Source organism: Poecilia reticulata, chromosome 13 (assembly GCF_904066995.2).
Source record: "Poecilia reticulata chromosome 13, P_reticulata-male-v2, whole genome shotgun sequence".
Lineage (NCBI taxonomy): Eukaryota > Metazoa > Chordata > Actinopteri > Cyprinodontiformes > Poeciliidae > Poecilia > Poecilia reticulata.
The window spans coordinates 19,116,954-19,133,971 of record NC_088842.1 but is presented as its reverse complement, the minus strand read 5'-3'; the positions used below and the strand labels follow the sequence as shown (position 1 = coordinate 19,133,971).

The 17,018-nt window shown below is 39.2% G+C and overlaps 2 long non-coding RNA genes across 2 annotated transcripts; both read right to left on the bottom strand.

The window, feature by feature from the left end:
• Window positions 1-3,159: 3,159 nt before the first annotated feature.
• Window positions 3,160-6,910, bottom strand: LOC103474401 (uncharacterized). Its single transcript, XR_535176.2, has 3 exons — window positions 6,741-6,910; window positions 6,503-6,575; window positions 3,160-3,332 (listed from the first exon to the last, which is right to left on the bottom strand). It is a non-coding gene; the product is annotated as an uncharacterized LOC103474401 (long non-coding RNA).
• A 3,032-nt stretch (window positions 6,911-9,942) lies between these two features.
• Window positions 9,943-16,406, bottom strand: LOC145554732 (uncharacterized). The gene is made up of 3 exons (XR_014090721.1): window positions 16,306-16,406; window positions 15,988-16,060; window positions 9,943-10,866 (listed from the first exon to the last, which is right to left on the bottom strand). It is a non-coding gene; the product is annotated as an uncharacterized LOC145554732 (long non-coding RNA).
• Window positions 16,407-17,018: the final 612 nt, after the last annotated feature.

Sequence of the window (17,018 nt, the reverse complement as noted above, 5' to 3'; positions counted from 1 at the left end):
CTATCATGCAGACCATACCAATGTAAAGTGTTTTGAATGATCTGACATGACACTCAATTCCCTTAAATGTGTCTTTACGTGGGCATAAACCATTCGTTTCTGCCGGGCACAATCCACAATGAAGAGGTCATCTACGTAGGAGGTGGTCAAAGGATTTCCGCTATTGTGCCTTGCTATGACTCTACAGCCTTCGTATTTGCGTTGAAACAAGATGATCACAATTTGTGACAATCTCTCCTTTTAATTGATTATTTTTATGATCAATATTTTTCTTCTACATTTTTCATTCCCATTACTCTCTACATGTAGCTCTTACCCTGTAGTATTTTATTGGCTGACAGAGGCACAGTCACAGTGATTTTTACCTTGTAAGGTTCACACTTTGGCCACTAGAGGTCAACTTCTACTCGTACTTGGACTACATTCCTGCAATGTGTCCACAGTTTGACCGTGACACATCAGAAAGTTCAGACTAACTAGAAATGGAAGCTGTTTTCAGATTCTGCAAATGAGAAGAACACTATGATCCCAATGGGTGCATTGATTTATTCATTACTGACTCAACTATCAGATCTATATCAGAAAGTTGGTATGATCTTTTCGGAGATACAAACGGATAAGTAAACTGCACCACCTCCAATAAAATGATAACAAGTAAAGTCTTTGGTAAATAAAGTGTGTTTTATCTCAACCCAGCAGATCTCAGCAGAGGTCACACATATCTGGTGCACTATTTCAAAGTTCTCTTCAACACATTCTCTTCTGACAAACGTGTCACATTCCACGGTGTGTGTCTGAGTGTGACCATGGCGTCATAAAAGCTAACCTGTTAAATATGAGCCTCCTCAAAAGTCCCTTCCACTCCTTATCTCATCGTCAAAGTCTGTCACATGCCTGCCACCGGGGATGTTTCAGTACTGTGGAAGGAAGACAATAAAGAAACAGACAGAAATGTGTTCTGCTGCTGTGGCTGACACACTGCTTAACCCCCCACTGAGCTATTTTCCTCTTGCTTCCATGAGAGCAAGCTGCATGCATGTGCGACTGAGTGAGTGCATTTGTGTGAGTGGCAGAGTGCATTGCAGGGAGGGCAGGTTTGCGTGATGTGCCTGTCTTTAAATGGGGATAGGGCTTAGGGATTATCTGTTCACTTCAGGGGTGCAGGAAGGAGGCAAAGCGGTGAAGCAAGGGAGGGGTGGGGCAGGGGATGAGGGAGAGGCCAATAACTGTGCCAACATTCTGCCTGGCAAGAGTGGCGATCCCTTTTTCCTCGTGTTTGTCAGCCTGATTGCTTTGGCTTTGGTGACACCACAGACATAATCACTAAAGGGCAAAAACCTCACACATACGGTACTGCCTAGACCAAAATGCAGGAAACAAGGAGAAGACACATTCAAGTCTGTTTTTTACAGACCAGACAGCCTGATGACATTTTTATTATTTCTAGGTGAATTTGTGTCATATTACCCATCAGATTTATTCTCTGAATACCTAAAGCTAACATGGATAATTACACATACAGTGGTACTTAATACTTAAGAGAAAAGAAAAGGACTTATCGTTTTTGCAAAATGTTAAACTATATAAATATATACATCAGACAGTTGTAGCTTGGCTTTATATCTCTGCCAGCATTGCACATCTACACTATAGAGGGAAATATTGCACACAAATAACAAGCTCTCTCAGTTTAGATGGAGAGTGTTTGTGGATATCAACATTAAAGGAGATTCTCAATGGGATTTGGGTCTGAACTTTGGCCAGACCTCTCTGCAACCTGCTGACAGATTGTTTCATCTGCAGTGACAACAAGATTTCGGGAATTGGGGGAAAGTTTATAGTCTTTTACATTTAAACCGTATAATTTTTGTTTTCTTAGCATTCAAGGATAATTCATCCAAGAAGTTTTGTTTTAGACGCTGAAAGATTGATTCAGGGGATGAACTAAACGCATACAGAATGGTATAAATGTACAGCACCTACTAACAGCTTGTGGAATATTATTAATTTAAATAGAGAACGGAGTGGATCCAAGAATGGACCACACCTTTGGAAACACAAAAAACACAATATTCAGAGTGTGTATTTACCGACTGCACCGTCACACAGGTAGCTAGAAAACCATAATAAAAACGGAGGGGAATTCCAATGTGGCTAAGTCTTTTGATTAAAACAGAATGATTCACTGTATGAAAATTGCAGCACATTACTGTCTGGAGTCCAGAGCAGAGGCTGTATCATCTGCAACCTTTCAAACTGTTGTGACACATCCACGACCAGAACAGAAACCAGACCGCGCCGGAGATAGCAAACTGTTGACTTCAAGATACCAGATTGACTGTTTATTAACAAGTCTTTGTACAACTTGAGGTGCACAAGGTAAAATATAAACCGGCCTGCAACTGTTCAAAACAGAATGACCACCAGTTTTGAAGAGGAGGTGTACCAGATTTCCGGTCAGTTGGTATTTCACCAGTATGGACAGACTGGATGGAAGCTGCAGTTCAGAAAAGAAATGAGCAAAACTGACCCAGCTTTCTTTTTAAGATCTAACGAGAGCCATTCAACTTTAACTTCTTTTGCACTAAATGTTTTCGGTGCAAGTCTTTGAGATGCAACAGGTAAATCAGATGAGTCCAGCATTGGTATCTGAGCTTGTGAACATGTCAGAATGTCCCGACTTTGTGAAATGCAACAATATTATCTGGTGTGGTAGATAATGGTGCACTTGATAATTTATTTTCCAACTGCTTTGCTGTTTTCAAATATCTCTTTCAGATATTCTGTCTTTGCACCAGGTAACATTATTTTTTGCTGCAGCAGTAAAATACCAGGTCTTGGGGCAAGAAGGGGCTGATTTGATTTTTATACATTTATGCATTTTACTAAGGTATGCTTATTAATAAGAGAAATATCAGGATATCAGAAAGAGTCCACACTTCCTCTACAGTTGAAATACATCCAATTTTGTCCCGACAAACTACTAAAAGGTCATGTAAGAAAGTATAAAAGAAAAGTATAAGAGTATCAAAATCTTTAAAATAAAATTTTTACATAACTAATCCATGTTATTTTGGTCACGTTATTTGCAGCTATTCAGATTAAACGAGCATAAACAGTAAAGCAACAATCCAGTCGGATAAATATAGAGAACAGAAATAAATATTAAAATTTATTGAGCATGACAAAAGGGTTTAAATATTAAATAGTTATGCTCTTTAATATAAAAACTAATTACTTTTCCAAAACTTTGGGTTCCCTGCATGTACCATCTAACAAATGGTAAACAGCATTTATGAGCTGGCATGTGGTCAGACGACATCCTCTTGCTTCTGCGGGGTAAAAGAGAAAGAAAGGCTTTTGAATCTTTTATTACAAACATATGTCATTAAAGGTCCCAAGTTGGAGGTTTTGGAGAAGAATTTCAAATTTTTTCTCCATTTCTTAGAAGCTTTGGTTATTAAGTTTCCCCTTAATAAGTATATAAATATATCCGTATATTATTAAAGTGTGTAAAACACGTCACCCAAGTTTATAGAACCAAGCAAAAGTATTTATATCCTTTGAACTGTTTCACACTTGTGCTAGGTTCAAACTCAACATCAGAATACTTTACAGATGTTTTATTAAAAAGAATAATGAGAAATAATACTGACAGGGTAAAAAAAAATAAAAAATTAAGTGTGGTTTCCAAAGTTTTTCAAATAAAAATCATAAAAGTATGGGATAGATCTGTGTTCTGCCCCCTTTACTTTGTTACCAGTGAATAAGCCAGTCCAACCAGTTTCCCTTAAAAGTCTCCAATTTAGTAAATGTAGTAAAAGAAATTATTTAAGACGAGTATTTTGCAAAGAGTAATTGGTATAAAAAAAAATTCTGTCAAGATGTGCAAAACATTACACTTGCAGCGAAAGGTCAATTTAAAAAGCATTTAGTTCAGGAGGTGTATTGTAAATCCACTTCCTTGGTGGTAGGAGTTCATCGTGTAACTGGTAGGTTGCTGGTTCAAAGCCCCATTCAGTCGTTGTTTTCATTAAACAAAAAATGCAAAAAATAGAGAAATGTGACATACTCTATAAAGATATTGACAACAATTTGACAAATTCTGTGGTCTCTGATCTTCAGAGAGCGTTCACAATCTAACTAAAAGTTCACTTTTCTTATGTACATATTACTGCTAGTAGCGACTTCAATCTGTCACTTCCTGGTGTGACATAGCTTTGATTGTAAATTAGGGCCTAGAAAACATCCACCCACTCCTTCAAATGTGGCCGGCAGCCAAGCACACCCACCCATATGCCTCCCCTCTCACGGACATCCAGTCAGACACAGCTCCATGTGATGCTTCTATTTTACTCTCTCCCCTTTAGCTCAAAAGCCCAGAATGAAATGTGTTGTGGTGGAAGTTGGTACAGAACAGGGAGGTGAGCAGATTCTTCTTTAGTGTAGAGAGGAGGATAAAATGGAGTAAAACATTTGTCTTTTCATAGGATGCCAGACATGTGTTTACACTTTCTGCCCACTTTTACCATAAATAGTTTCCCAAGCCTTGGGGTTGTGCGCTTGCATGTTAACCTTCATGTGACTGTGCGACTGAGTCAAAAGGAGCGTGGAAAGTTTGTTGGGTTCACCAATTTGTTTTCTCTCTTTTTTTTATTAATGAGAATTACTTTTTTGATGTGAAGATTTTTTTTAGTTCATAAAAATGCACTGACACAAACAACAAAACAAAAATGCAATCTCATATGTTATTTATAACACTTTCAGGAAGTTCTTGATTAAAAAATATATATATACTGTTTTTTACAAATAATCATGAAATCGTAACCGTCTGCCGGTTGCGTTTGTTTCCAAATGGCCACTGTTTCTCTGAAAATCATTTCTGGATATGCTTTCATCTTTTATGACTGAAGCAAATTTCTGGAAAATTCTTGGTATCCACAGATCACCAGAGGCAGACGCAATTATGCATCTAAAGCATCAAAGTTTGAATTTCTCTCGGGGTGATTGGATTTATGGCTTGCTCTGTTTATAAACCGATAAAGAGGAGTGACGAATTGTGAGTCATATTTTAGGTGTTGAAGTGCAGCTGGAGTAAGACAGACAGTTATTTATCGGGTCAGCCAGACCCAGGCGTGACGACTCGAAGCTATCCGGACTGGGATGACTTTTCCTTCCAGAGCTGGCAGAGTTATGGTGGCCCTTTCAGACAGACCTCAGTCCCAAAGCAAATGCTCACATGCTTCCATTCCTTAACTCTTAATATGGCCCAGATTTTACAGTGTAACCATACAGAAACATGCAGATAAGAGCGCTCTGCTGTGCTCTGCTGTGCTCTGCTGTGCTCTGCTGTGCTCTGATGTACGGACACACACAGTGGGAGTGCATTGTGTCCCAGTGCTTGTCTCTTTACAACACTGTTTGTTTTTGACTAAATGACATAGGAATTTATAGCCCCAAATAAAAAAAAATAAAAAAAATGTGAACACTTAGCCCAGAACAGTGTGTGCATTTATGGTGAGCCCATGTGGAAAGACACGAAGGCTAACCTGCTGCCAACTTGGTTGTTCTAAAAAGCAGAGTGAGTGCAGAAGATGTTGACATTTTCTCAGTGGAGGGAATCTGCTGCTCCATCTGCATCTGAAAGGTCACTGCAGCGCATTTTAGAGCGCAGTGTGCGCCCAACCGCATGTATTTGTGCCTCCGTGACCGCCAAAAGCGATGCGCTTAATGTGGCTGCCTTTTTCATCAATGCCATGTGAAAAGAGCAGAGGAGGACTACAAGCAAAAGATGCTGGAAGTGTTGGGCATAGCGCAAACAGAGTAGCAGGAATCCACCTCCCCCCCTCGCCGCCACCGTCACCGCTTTCACCAAACACACACATGGCATTCACACATTCTCGCTTTGAGGGTGTTTACAGGTTTAGATGTGGGGAATAATTTTTACTGCATTTATTTTATGTCAAATGGGGCTTAAACAAAGACTGCAGATTTTTCTTTGTTGACACCTGACTCTTGATAAAATAAAAAGAGACAAATTATACATTAAAATAAACAAAGTAAATATCTGCCAGTAGACATCAAACTAGATATTAATCCAGCTCTTTTGACAATTAAGTTCTTTTTTTTTTTTTTTTTACCAAAACAAACAAAAACTAAATGGTTGCCTTTGCTAGCACAACTCTTGCACATTGAGTCCAAACTGAGTTGATGTGGGGACCAGCACCGAACATTTTACTGTTGAGACGAGATGAAATCAGGATGAACTTTTCTCTATAAAGAGCAACTGAACTATACCAACTGGGAACAAGGTCCTTTTTGTGATATGCTTCAGAAATATTTAGTTAATTGCCTGCAGCCTTCTGTGCGGATGTTAGGAATGCCTGATTCAAATGTATTTTTTTTTGTTTCTGTTTTTTCAAGGCAAGGCTGCCAAGAAATCTTGACAGATGATCTAGTGTTGTGGAAGTAGCTAAGATAAGCAGCATCCAAAACACGTTACCTCCCACTCGTAGCGGCTTCTGTCCTGGTCTGCAGTGGAATAAGCGCTCTGCGGGCTAGTAGTCGGAGAGCTCCTATGATCCAGATCAAGAACAAAGCCTCATTTATTTTAATAGACTTGAATTCCACTCTAATGATGTCACTATTCACAAGCTTTGCACACAAAGATAATACATGTATAAACAGAGCTCGGCTCATGCTGTCACACTGTTTTATTGATCTGTAAAAGACAAACGTACTCGCAATGAAAATGTGTCTGAAGTGTGGAAACCGTAAGTTCAGTCCAACTTTACAGACGTGGTGTGAGGCACTTCCTGACTTCAAGTCAAGCTCTTTGAAACTGGAGGTCAGCTCCTGGAAAAGATATTAAAAAAACAAAAAAGAAAAAACAACAGATCCTGACCTTTTCTTCTCACTGAAAACGTTTGTCTTGAAATAGGTAATGATGAGGACCATGTTTAGAAAGGTCACACAAAGGTGGAATCCATGTAGTAAAAATAGAGAAGTGGAGTTGAGCAGAGAGTTTTATTTTTATTAAGCCCTTAATGAAAGGAAAAGGCATGCAATAAACATACAGAGCTGTGGCTTTATCTTTGACACGAACAGACATGTTGCAGAGAATATCTCTAATGTGTTTGTGCACGGCACACCAGAGCATAAATGATTGGACATGTGGCTGCAACACATGTGTGAGATAACAAGGATTCCTCCTGGACCGACTGTGTTACATATTAGGATCCAGGTTCAAAGCTATGCTGCTGCACACCATGCTACTGAGTCATACCGTCCCTTTCAGCTCTCTTGATCTAACTGTGTTTTATAACTTTCTGATATAAACTCAGTGGATGATATCAGTTTTTCTTATTTTGTTCATTTTAACCACTTCTCAAGATTTTATGTAGAAGTGGGATTGATTGTCATCTGGTTTCATAGTTTTAGGATTGTTCTCTTAAATTTCTCTGAAATCGTTAGCACTTGATTTGTCACGTTTCTCTGTCTTTAACTGTTTGTCCTGCCAAACATTAGCTGCGTTTCTTGTTGTTGTGTTCACTTGCCGCTTTGTACTTAAGACCCGTTCCCTTTTTATTTGTTTCCTGTTTCTTTGTGTTACTTTGAATTTAAAAGTCACCAGGGAGTTCCATTTCATCACGCAAATGCTTCTTTATTTCTCTTTTAGATGGTTAGACAACATGAAATCTAGGATTATTTAGAGTAATGTGTAATGTGAAACTAAAATTGCAAAGATGGAACATGCTAATTGTGACTACAGAGCAAATACCTGATGAAAATGTACTGATGAATCAAATAAAATAATGTGCATTTAAATATTTGGGGTTATAAAGCAGATGTTTTAAAGGCCATAAAAACCTGGCCTTGTAACTTGCAGTATCCTGACCACGGGTCAAGCTAGCAAATTAGCTTAGCTCTAATATTATCTGTGCTGCACAAAGCACACTTTTTTGAACATGTAAACTATGAGTACAGAAATACAGTTTGTCAACGACATTCCACTTTGATTACACAATGTGTGTGTTGACTCTGTGTCACCTGTAATGTCCGTTTTTGTGTGTAGCGTCTTTGTGAGCTTCCAGCAGAGACAGGAGCTAAAGGTCTCGGCACTCTTCTCATGAGCTTGCCTGTATGTGAGCGTGCGGGAGCAAACATGTTACCGAATCAGATGCTAAATGAAGAATGGACGTGGCAGGGGAGTGTGTGAGATGTATGCGTGCTTCCAGCAGGAGCTCTAATGAAATGTGAAAACCCTTCAAGTCACCTTTGCCCACTCATATCCATAGTGAATCATGTTTTTGTCCTTTGTTCCATTGTCTCACACACACACTCCCCTGTCCTTACATATGTGTAAATACGCATGCATGTGGAATGAATGTGTAAAAGAGGCAGGTCAAAGCTCCTCTTTGTCTCCTCTCTCCTGCGAGTCAGGCTTTCCTTTGGTATGCTGATAATACAGCTGGCGATCCAGGAGCTTCCAGACACTCACGCAGGCATGCATGCAGACAGAGGCACGCTAGGCATGAGGTCATGAAGCTGCTGGCGTGAGGGGGAGACACCAGGGTCTTACAACAGAGCCTCCCTGACATGCACCAGGAAGTAATATCAGGATAACAATGGCGTGCTTGAGTGTAACCATGCGTGCGAATGTGCTTTGGAAAATATTGTACACAAGCTCAGTGTGTGCCCTGACTAAATTAAACTGGGTGTTGTTAGATAAAGATAACAAATAATTTTTAGAAGCAACATAGTATTGAGAGGGGTACAAATGCATTTTCTGGTTTAAAATACTTTCCCTGATGTTTTCCATCACCCATCAGCTCCGATGAGTTCATATGAAAACATGGAAAGATTTCTCCAAGGACACACAGACGTGTTCTCATTGGGTTTTATCACACACTTCATGTTTTGACCTGGTTCTAATGAACCTTATCTGCTGACCCTTTTGAAGAGGAAAATACAGACATCGTCAGCAGTGATTAATTCAACATGAACGCTGAGTCTCAGTCACTGCCGACCTTGATGTCTGTCTTTGCAGCTTCTGTGCAGTTAACGTCTGGCTTTTATCATAATAACCTCATTTTACAGACGGCTGGGGTTTTTTTTGATTTCTTTTTTCAAAACACAAGTAGTTTTTAAATCTGTCAGTGTGGGCAGATGTATTTCGTTGTGTGCCAACACGGTGATCTGGATGACAAGGTCTTAAAAACAGTTTTGCAACATAATATTTTCTTGAATGAAGATACAGACAGGGATGATAGAAGCTCTGTATATGGGTCACCGTTGTGTGCTCCTTTTATGAACAAACCAAGATTTTGGCTGCTCTAATTGCTAAGCAATTTTAAGTTTTCATATTTTTTTTGTACAATTAACGCATTGAGTTTAACTAACCCATCCTAATAAGTGAATATGCTTTGATATGAACCGTTCTACTGTTGCTGTGCTGAAAGGTTAAACTCTGCTACAGTTTTAAGTCTTTTGCAGCACTTTTTCTTGCACTGTTGCTCTGTATTCACATCGATGCATCTTTCTGTCAACTCTGAATCATTTTCTTGTTCCTGCTGAAGACAATAGAATGAAACATTCCCACAGCATGATGCTGCCACCATCACATGTTTGTTGCGTGCCCTACACATCTTTGGAGCAAAAACAAAAAACAAAACAAAACATGACTTCTTCTTCTGGACAACTAATCCTTTCTTCAGATTTTACTTCCTGAAACTGTGGATTTCTGTAGCTCCGTTAGAGCTGCAGTGCACCATGTGCCTCCTGGCTGGGGAGTCCGCTGTTATGCCAAACTCTTTCCATTTTTTAGATGATGATCTAGGTGTTCAGTGAAATGTTCAAAGTGTTGGATGTCATTTTATAACCCAATCCTGCTTTAAAATTCTCTTCAATTGCAACTTTTGACTGCCTGCTGTGTTCTTTAAAGACTCAGACGTGTCTTTAAAGAACACGTTTCTGATGCTAAATACTCATTTAGGAGAGACAACTGCTGCAAACTCATTGGATAAAATAACTATAAGAATTGGAACAATAAATTTAACCTTGCTGGGTTGTTTTATAACTAGGTTCAAACTGAATGGGATTTCCTCTGTCTATTAAATTAAATTGACAATGTATTTATAAATTAGATTTCTGTTTTGTAAGTGATTTGAGATTATGTTTTTGTAAATTGTAGGTCTGTAGTGTATGTAAAGTGAATTGAATAAAAGTTCTCCACACAGAAACTCCCTTATTGAACACCTCGTACTACATTTATTAAATAAGTGACTTTCAGAGCAAAGGAGGATTAGCATATTGGTGGAAATTGGTTTCTATTTGCAAAACAGTTACAGTTTTAGTTTTCTTCCACAGTTACTACTACTTAGTGTTGGTTTATCACAAAGAATCCCAAAAGCACATTCAGTCTTATGGTTTTAAAAAGACAAAAGGTGAAAAGGTTCAATGGTTAATGCTTTTTCAAGGCACGGTGGATTTTTTTCCCCTTCTGACTCCCAATTCTTTACAAATTACTGAATATAACTCTGAAACCTTATCATTTAATCACATCTGCCTTTCTCTTCTCTCTTATTTGAAATTCAGCCACTCCCGTCTGCCAGAGTTTCCACTCCTGTTGTTTCCTCTGTCATCCCTCCTTATACTTCCCCCTTTCTTCTTCTCACCTTGTCATTTTTACTTGTCCTCCTGTGTCATCCAATATGCATTGGTATCAATGACAAATACACAGACACATCAAAAAGCACGGAAAAATGATCAGTGAGGGATGATGAGACGGTTTGAGTTGACATTTCACCTTTACTGACTAAACAGCCCAGAGGAGTGGAGGAGGGTGACAGAATGACACTTTTCTCCCTGAAAAAAAACAAACAAACAAAAAAACAATACAGTTTGACACAACAGTCAGTCAGACAAACACATGCATGTTTTAACAATGTTGACAGAAAAACAGTTTGTTGCCAGGATGGGCAATTCATTTATGGCTTCCCCTCTGTCCCTGCAACACCGGGCATAAAACCATCCACACATGCTCTCTTCTCTGCATTGTTCTGCTGTGTGTGTTTGTGTGCATGGCAACCACAGCAGGTATTCAATAAAGCAGCAATATGTTCTATCTAAAACAAGAGCTGGAGCTAGAGGTGAAAGCTTGAGTGTGTGTTTATGCACACGTGCTCTTGTTTCTAAGGCAGCCCTCTGAGCATGTTTCGCCCACTGTTTGTTTGTGTATTTGTTGGAAAGCTGACTCACAGAGCACCCGAACTTTATCCACTGTAGATTCTGCTCAGGAAGCCTGTGCACAGCAGTTGCCTTTGTTTTTGAAGGAGGGTTTGAAACTGAATCAATCAGCTCATTTCCCAGTAAGAGGACAGGGTGGCAGAAGAGCAGAGAGGACAGGAGGACCACCAGGGCAACAACAACAGAAGGGGGAAAAACTGTAGGTAATCTTTTCATGACAGAGTGCGGGTGGCAGGGTGGTCTAATGAGCAACATACTGTCCTCAGTCGGGCAGTTCATGACCTTCTCAGGATAAACACCCTGCTGAAGTGTCCTTGGGTAAGGCAGTAACTCCCACCTGCTCTCTGTGTGTAATGTTTCATGCTTTAAATCTAAACTCCAGTCTCTCGGTCAGAAGGAGCAAAGTAAGTTGTTTCTATTTATCCACAGGAAGTCAGTAACAACCTCACTCATTTGGCTTAAATTGATTTGTATTAAAAAGTCACAACTTTATGGCGTTGGCATTCGCTCTGTTGTGTTCACATCGACCGTGTCTGGAACCAAAATGTTGTGTTTTAGTTACTGTTCGGTAAATCCCTTCTTTGCTAAGAAAGCCGTTTAGCAACAACAGTGTGTTCCTGTCTGCTGCTGTCGCTTAAAACACTAATCAACCCTCATTGAGCTAATCGCTAAGAAGATGAAATAATTATGAAAATTAAGCTACTCAAAGTAAAAGGGTAAAATAGTAAAATAACAATAGAACCAAAAAGTGGTGCAACGATGTAATAGATTAGCATGAATTGTGATGTAGAGTAAAAAACAGGGATTTGTGTTCCGACTTTCAGCCTGCCAGTTCACAATGCAAAGCAAAAGTTAAAATAAAATTTTATATATAAAAAAAAAGATGTTTCTTTAATTTGATGAATTTGAAATCAACTGGATAGTTGATCAGTCACTGAAGTGATTAACTTAATTTTACATTTTGGATTACTAAAATGGCAGATTTAGTGTGTTGTACCTCACAAAATGGCCGCTTAAACCGACAGAAAGAGGCCGACATTTTTAAACAATCTCTTGTTAATGAGCATCAGCGGTTGACTGCACAAGCAGGGAAACAACTGTGTTTGCAGCACTTAGTACCTTTAGCTTAGCTACTGTCTAGTTTTATGAATAATGGGATATTTGGTTCATTTTAGGACCATTTTATATAGCTTAGTGCAGTGGGTCTTAACCTGGGTTTGATCGAACCCTAGGGGTTCGATGAGTCGGTCTCAGGAGTTCGGCGGAGCCTCTGCCGCGGAGGTAAAGACACTTGTGTAAAGTCGTGATGACGCGCCGCTTTACCATCACTTGCTGCAGAGGATCGCGTTACGTTGCTTAGCCAATCAGAGGATCACGTTACATTGCTTAGCCAATAAGAGCTGCGGAGGAGCCCTGATTTAAGGAGTTCCACTCTCAGCATGGATTTGAACTTGTGTCTTTAATTAATTACTTCAGCAAAGCTCACAGTTTTTACCAAATTCTGTAACTTTCGGTGTAGTTCTAAATCTGCTCCTTAGTCGCATCTTTTCGGGTTTGCTACTTCCTCTAGTGGCGTGGGGGTGGTAACACAACTAATATAATTACATTACTAAATCAGAATACCGCAAAGTCTTCATTATTTATTATTAATTTTTCATTCTCTTAAGAATGTGTAGCTAATTAAATGATCTCAACAAGACCTTAAAGTGGTTCCAGTTTCTCTCGATGGCCAACCTGTTGAAACTGTGGCACATTTTAAATACCTTGGGTTGTTCCTGGACAGTCAGCTCAACTTTGCTGAAAACACTGACTATGTTTCGAAGAACTGTTCTCAGAGACTCTACCTTTTAAGAAGACTTAGTGATCCTGGGGTGACCCAACTAGACTCTAGTTGGGTCCAACTAGACTTGGGTCACCCCTATGTTTTGAATTTGGGGAAAGAAATCATATTTTATTTATCACTACAGAAGGGTTCAGTGAATGCGCATATAAAACTGGCGGGTTTGGTACCTCAAAAAAGGTTAAGAACCACTGGCTTAGTGGCAAGAAAGATAAGAGAAAACTGACATAAAACTGTCAAGCTCTCGTTTGATCAGTAATCAAACGGGAGCTTGACAGTTTCAACGGTAGAATCACTGTCGCCTCGTTCTATTGGCTATTCTGTTTGGAACAGCTTTAAGCATCATTAATGTAAAAAATATCACAAAATACACAGTAAAATAGTATTCAAATAGTTTTGATCAGGGAAATTCATGCGTTGTAAGTAACACAGAAGCTGTTCTGACATCGCAAATGATTGATATTTTGAGCCTAGAATGGAAACCTGGTTTTTGATTCCACATTCAGTGCAGTCTGTAGGGTTCTTACACATGCTGCATTTAGTGCGTGTGTAATTTAATTATAAATGTAATTTATAATTAAACTACATTTAATTATAAAAGGAATATCAAGGTTGAGTAATGTTTGTGTAACAACAAAGCTAGGTTCAAATTCAACAGTTTTCCGGGAACTTTATTAGCTCAAATCAGCTGTACTTCAAAGTTAGTAGCCTGACAAATCTGGATCCATTACTAAATTTATGTTTTTAAAATACATTTTGTGGTTGTAGTGTGATACCTTTGTGAAACATGAGAAAAGATGCTGCTTCAGTTTTCATATCTGCATGTCCAGTTTAAACCCTAAAGGAAAATTTAGAACATTTTCTAAACTGATCCTGTTTTTTTTTTTTTTTTGAACCTGCCTGTATTAATCTGAGTTTTCAGTCCTTCACTCAAAAACCCTAAAAATGGACCAAGCTTGAGAAAAACTCATTTCGGCTGTCAAATCAAAGTATGCTGTGTGTATGAATATATATATATATATAAAGTAAGGATTTTTAATTCATTTTTAAATTCAGAATTATATCTTTTAGGCAATGGAACATAAATAATAATGACAGGAATCTTAAACCTTTTTCTGGGATTACACAGACCAGTGAAATTATACGAGCAATTTTCATAGTTTTGCAGACTTCTCAAGACTTCAGAAGTATGCTTAGTCTGCATTTAGGCGCTGAGATTTATTTGGTTAAGTTTCATTGGTGGTTCATTAATGAGAAGACTTGAGTATTTATCTCTTGTAAAAAATTATGATTACTTGCCCATTAGTTTCTGTGGTAGCTGATCACAGAACCAAGAAATGACAAAACAAGACTGATTCAATCTAATGAACAGCTGGGTTTATTCTTCTGAGGGCCATAAAAACTGTCTGAACTGTTTCATGGTGGTTGTTTTGAAGACTAGAATAAAAGAAATCTTTGTTCCCCAGTGGGGAAATTCAGAATATGTTTCCCTGATAAGACTGACAGTGAAGCCCATCTTCACTCCTGTCAGTAGTCAAGTAAAAACTGCAATTGAAAACTTGTTTTGAGACAAGAAAAAAGAAGAAATATTTGGTAATTTCCACTTTTATTTCACCTCAACAACACTCCCCTTGTGTGGTTTAATTTTTTACCTTTTTATTGTTAAAATAATAAGCCTTTGAGGTTTCAAAATGTGGTGCACTTCCTCAAGAGGCTGCGCAGCAACGATATGAAAGGAGTGGATAAATGAGTGGATTTGCCCCCTTTGGGATGAAAATGCTGTTCCAAGTTATGAGATAACATAAGTATTTCTAGGCCATTGTTAATCACTATAAGACCTTTCATTTAAAACAAAAGGAAGATACGCATTTCTCTATTTCATACAATACTTTTCTTTTCAAATTATTCTGTTAAAGTTTTAGTGTTTAAAAGGAAAATATGTAGATATTCACAAGAACAGAATCCGCATACCCAGTTTCTGTATCATGAGCAATGCAGTTCATATGTACTTTAAGCAACGCTTTACATAAAAAGTGTTACTGAGCTGTTACAACAATAACATTACTTGATCTCATCCCATGTTATGCAGACTCTCTGTGTGCACTGGTGAAGATTAACTCACACAAAGCAAGTCCAGGTTGTCGCTGGGCTCCATCTAATACGCTCCAAGCTAAGTTCTGATGAATTCAGCTTAAAACCATTTGGAACCGCTCATAAACTGTTATTGACAGAAATTGATGCTCCAAAAAAATTTGCATCATAGCTTCAAGCTGAGACACGCATAACGTACCGTTTTAGATATTAGGAAGCAGGTGATGAATAGTGTGCCAAGAAAATGAAATTATTTACACATTTACGAGGAGATGTAGCATGGTGACTACTTAACTACATAAAATGTACTCACCAGATATTTTATTAGGAACATTTTTCTAATGCGAAGTTGGACTTCCTTAACTTTTAGAGCTTCCTTAATTCTTAGATGAACTGAGTTGATGAGGTGTCAATTAATAAGCAACAATACTCAAGTGTTGAAGCAATGTTCAAAAGGTCAGAGTTCAAAATGAGCCAAGAAAAGAGTCTATCCCCCCACTACCAACCTGAAACGCTCATACAAGACAGGGTGGATCCATTGCTCCAGAGTCAGACCTCGTCAACTGTGTGTTGCACCTGAAAATCAAAATTCACCTGACTAGGCAAAGTTTTCCATTCTGTTCTTGTCCGGTTTTCCTGTGTGAATTGTGTCTTTCTTTCTTCTGTTGTGGTTTTCTGCTGCTGAAGCCTATTTGCTTCAAGGTTTGACATGAGTTTGACATTTAGTGAGTGTTGAGCATAGCAGGCAATTATGTGATCTACTGTTGCTTCTGTAACATCTTGAACCAGTCTGTTCATTTGCTACTAACCTCTAACATAGCCAGGCGTTTTCATCCATAGAACTGCTGCTCACCGCATATTTTTCTCGTTTCTTAGAATATTCTGTATAGGCACAAAAATACCACCAGCAGTATTTTTTAGCATTTTTACAAGGCAGGAATTATCATTACAGTATAATTTACAGAATAGTTTAAAGGTAAATAAATGATCTAAACCCAAGTATTCAGAAAGCTTGTGCAACTTGCTGCAGCTTCATCTCATACCGAAGCAGAGTCAGAGAATGAAACCAAAACAGCACCTCTCCCCGCTCCCCCCGTTCCTAACCCCACGTAAACAAACGCACTCACCGGACACGTGCACAACGCTGCTGTGGTTAGCTCTGCCAGGAAAATTACAGCAGGACAGTCTGTCATTTAGTGATTAGAATGAGGAAGGCGTGATGCAGGACCTGACGGGGTAAGGAAAACAGCAGAGTCACGCCACAGGAGGGGAAGGGTTGCTGTCAAGCGAGGCATCTTACGCAAAGGGAAAGGAAAGGGAAACACATGGGGCCTCGTAAACAGAAACCGTAAGGAATTATCTACTGTCTCATCTTATTGACGAGAAGAAGACGGGTATTTGGGGATTTGATGTCACATGAAAGCCGCATGCGAGGAAGCTGAACTATAAAAAGTAGCAGTATAAATACAACGGATCAGAATAAAGGTAATAGGTGTGCGAGGCACTTTATGTTCCCTGTAAATGATACGAGGGATAAGTAGAGAGGGTTCGAGAAGTGGTGGAAGGGGTAGGTGGGGGTGGGGGGCTCCGTCTCCCAATGTGAGCCTGGGAAGGAGGAGGAGGAGGACCTGGGTGGTGCTTGCGACATTCCACCCCTCCAAACCTGCTGGGCTGGTTTCTGGGTCATTAAAATTCTTCCTCTCCTCTCCAATGCCATGGTTTCTGCCCCGAGCGACATGCTGGCTCATGTCCACCTCCCTCTTGTCTACCTTCTCTCTCCATGTCTCTTATCTCCCTGCTGCAGAGCACGCTGCTGTCTCTTTGAATCCACAAGATTAAT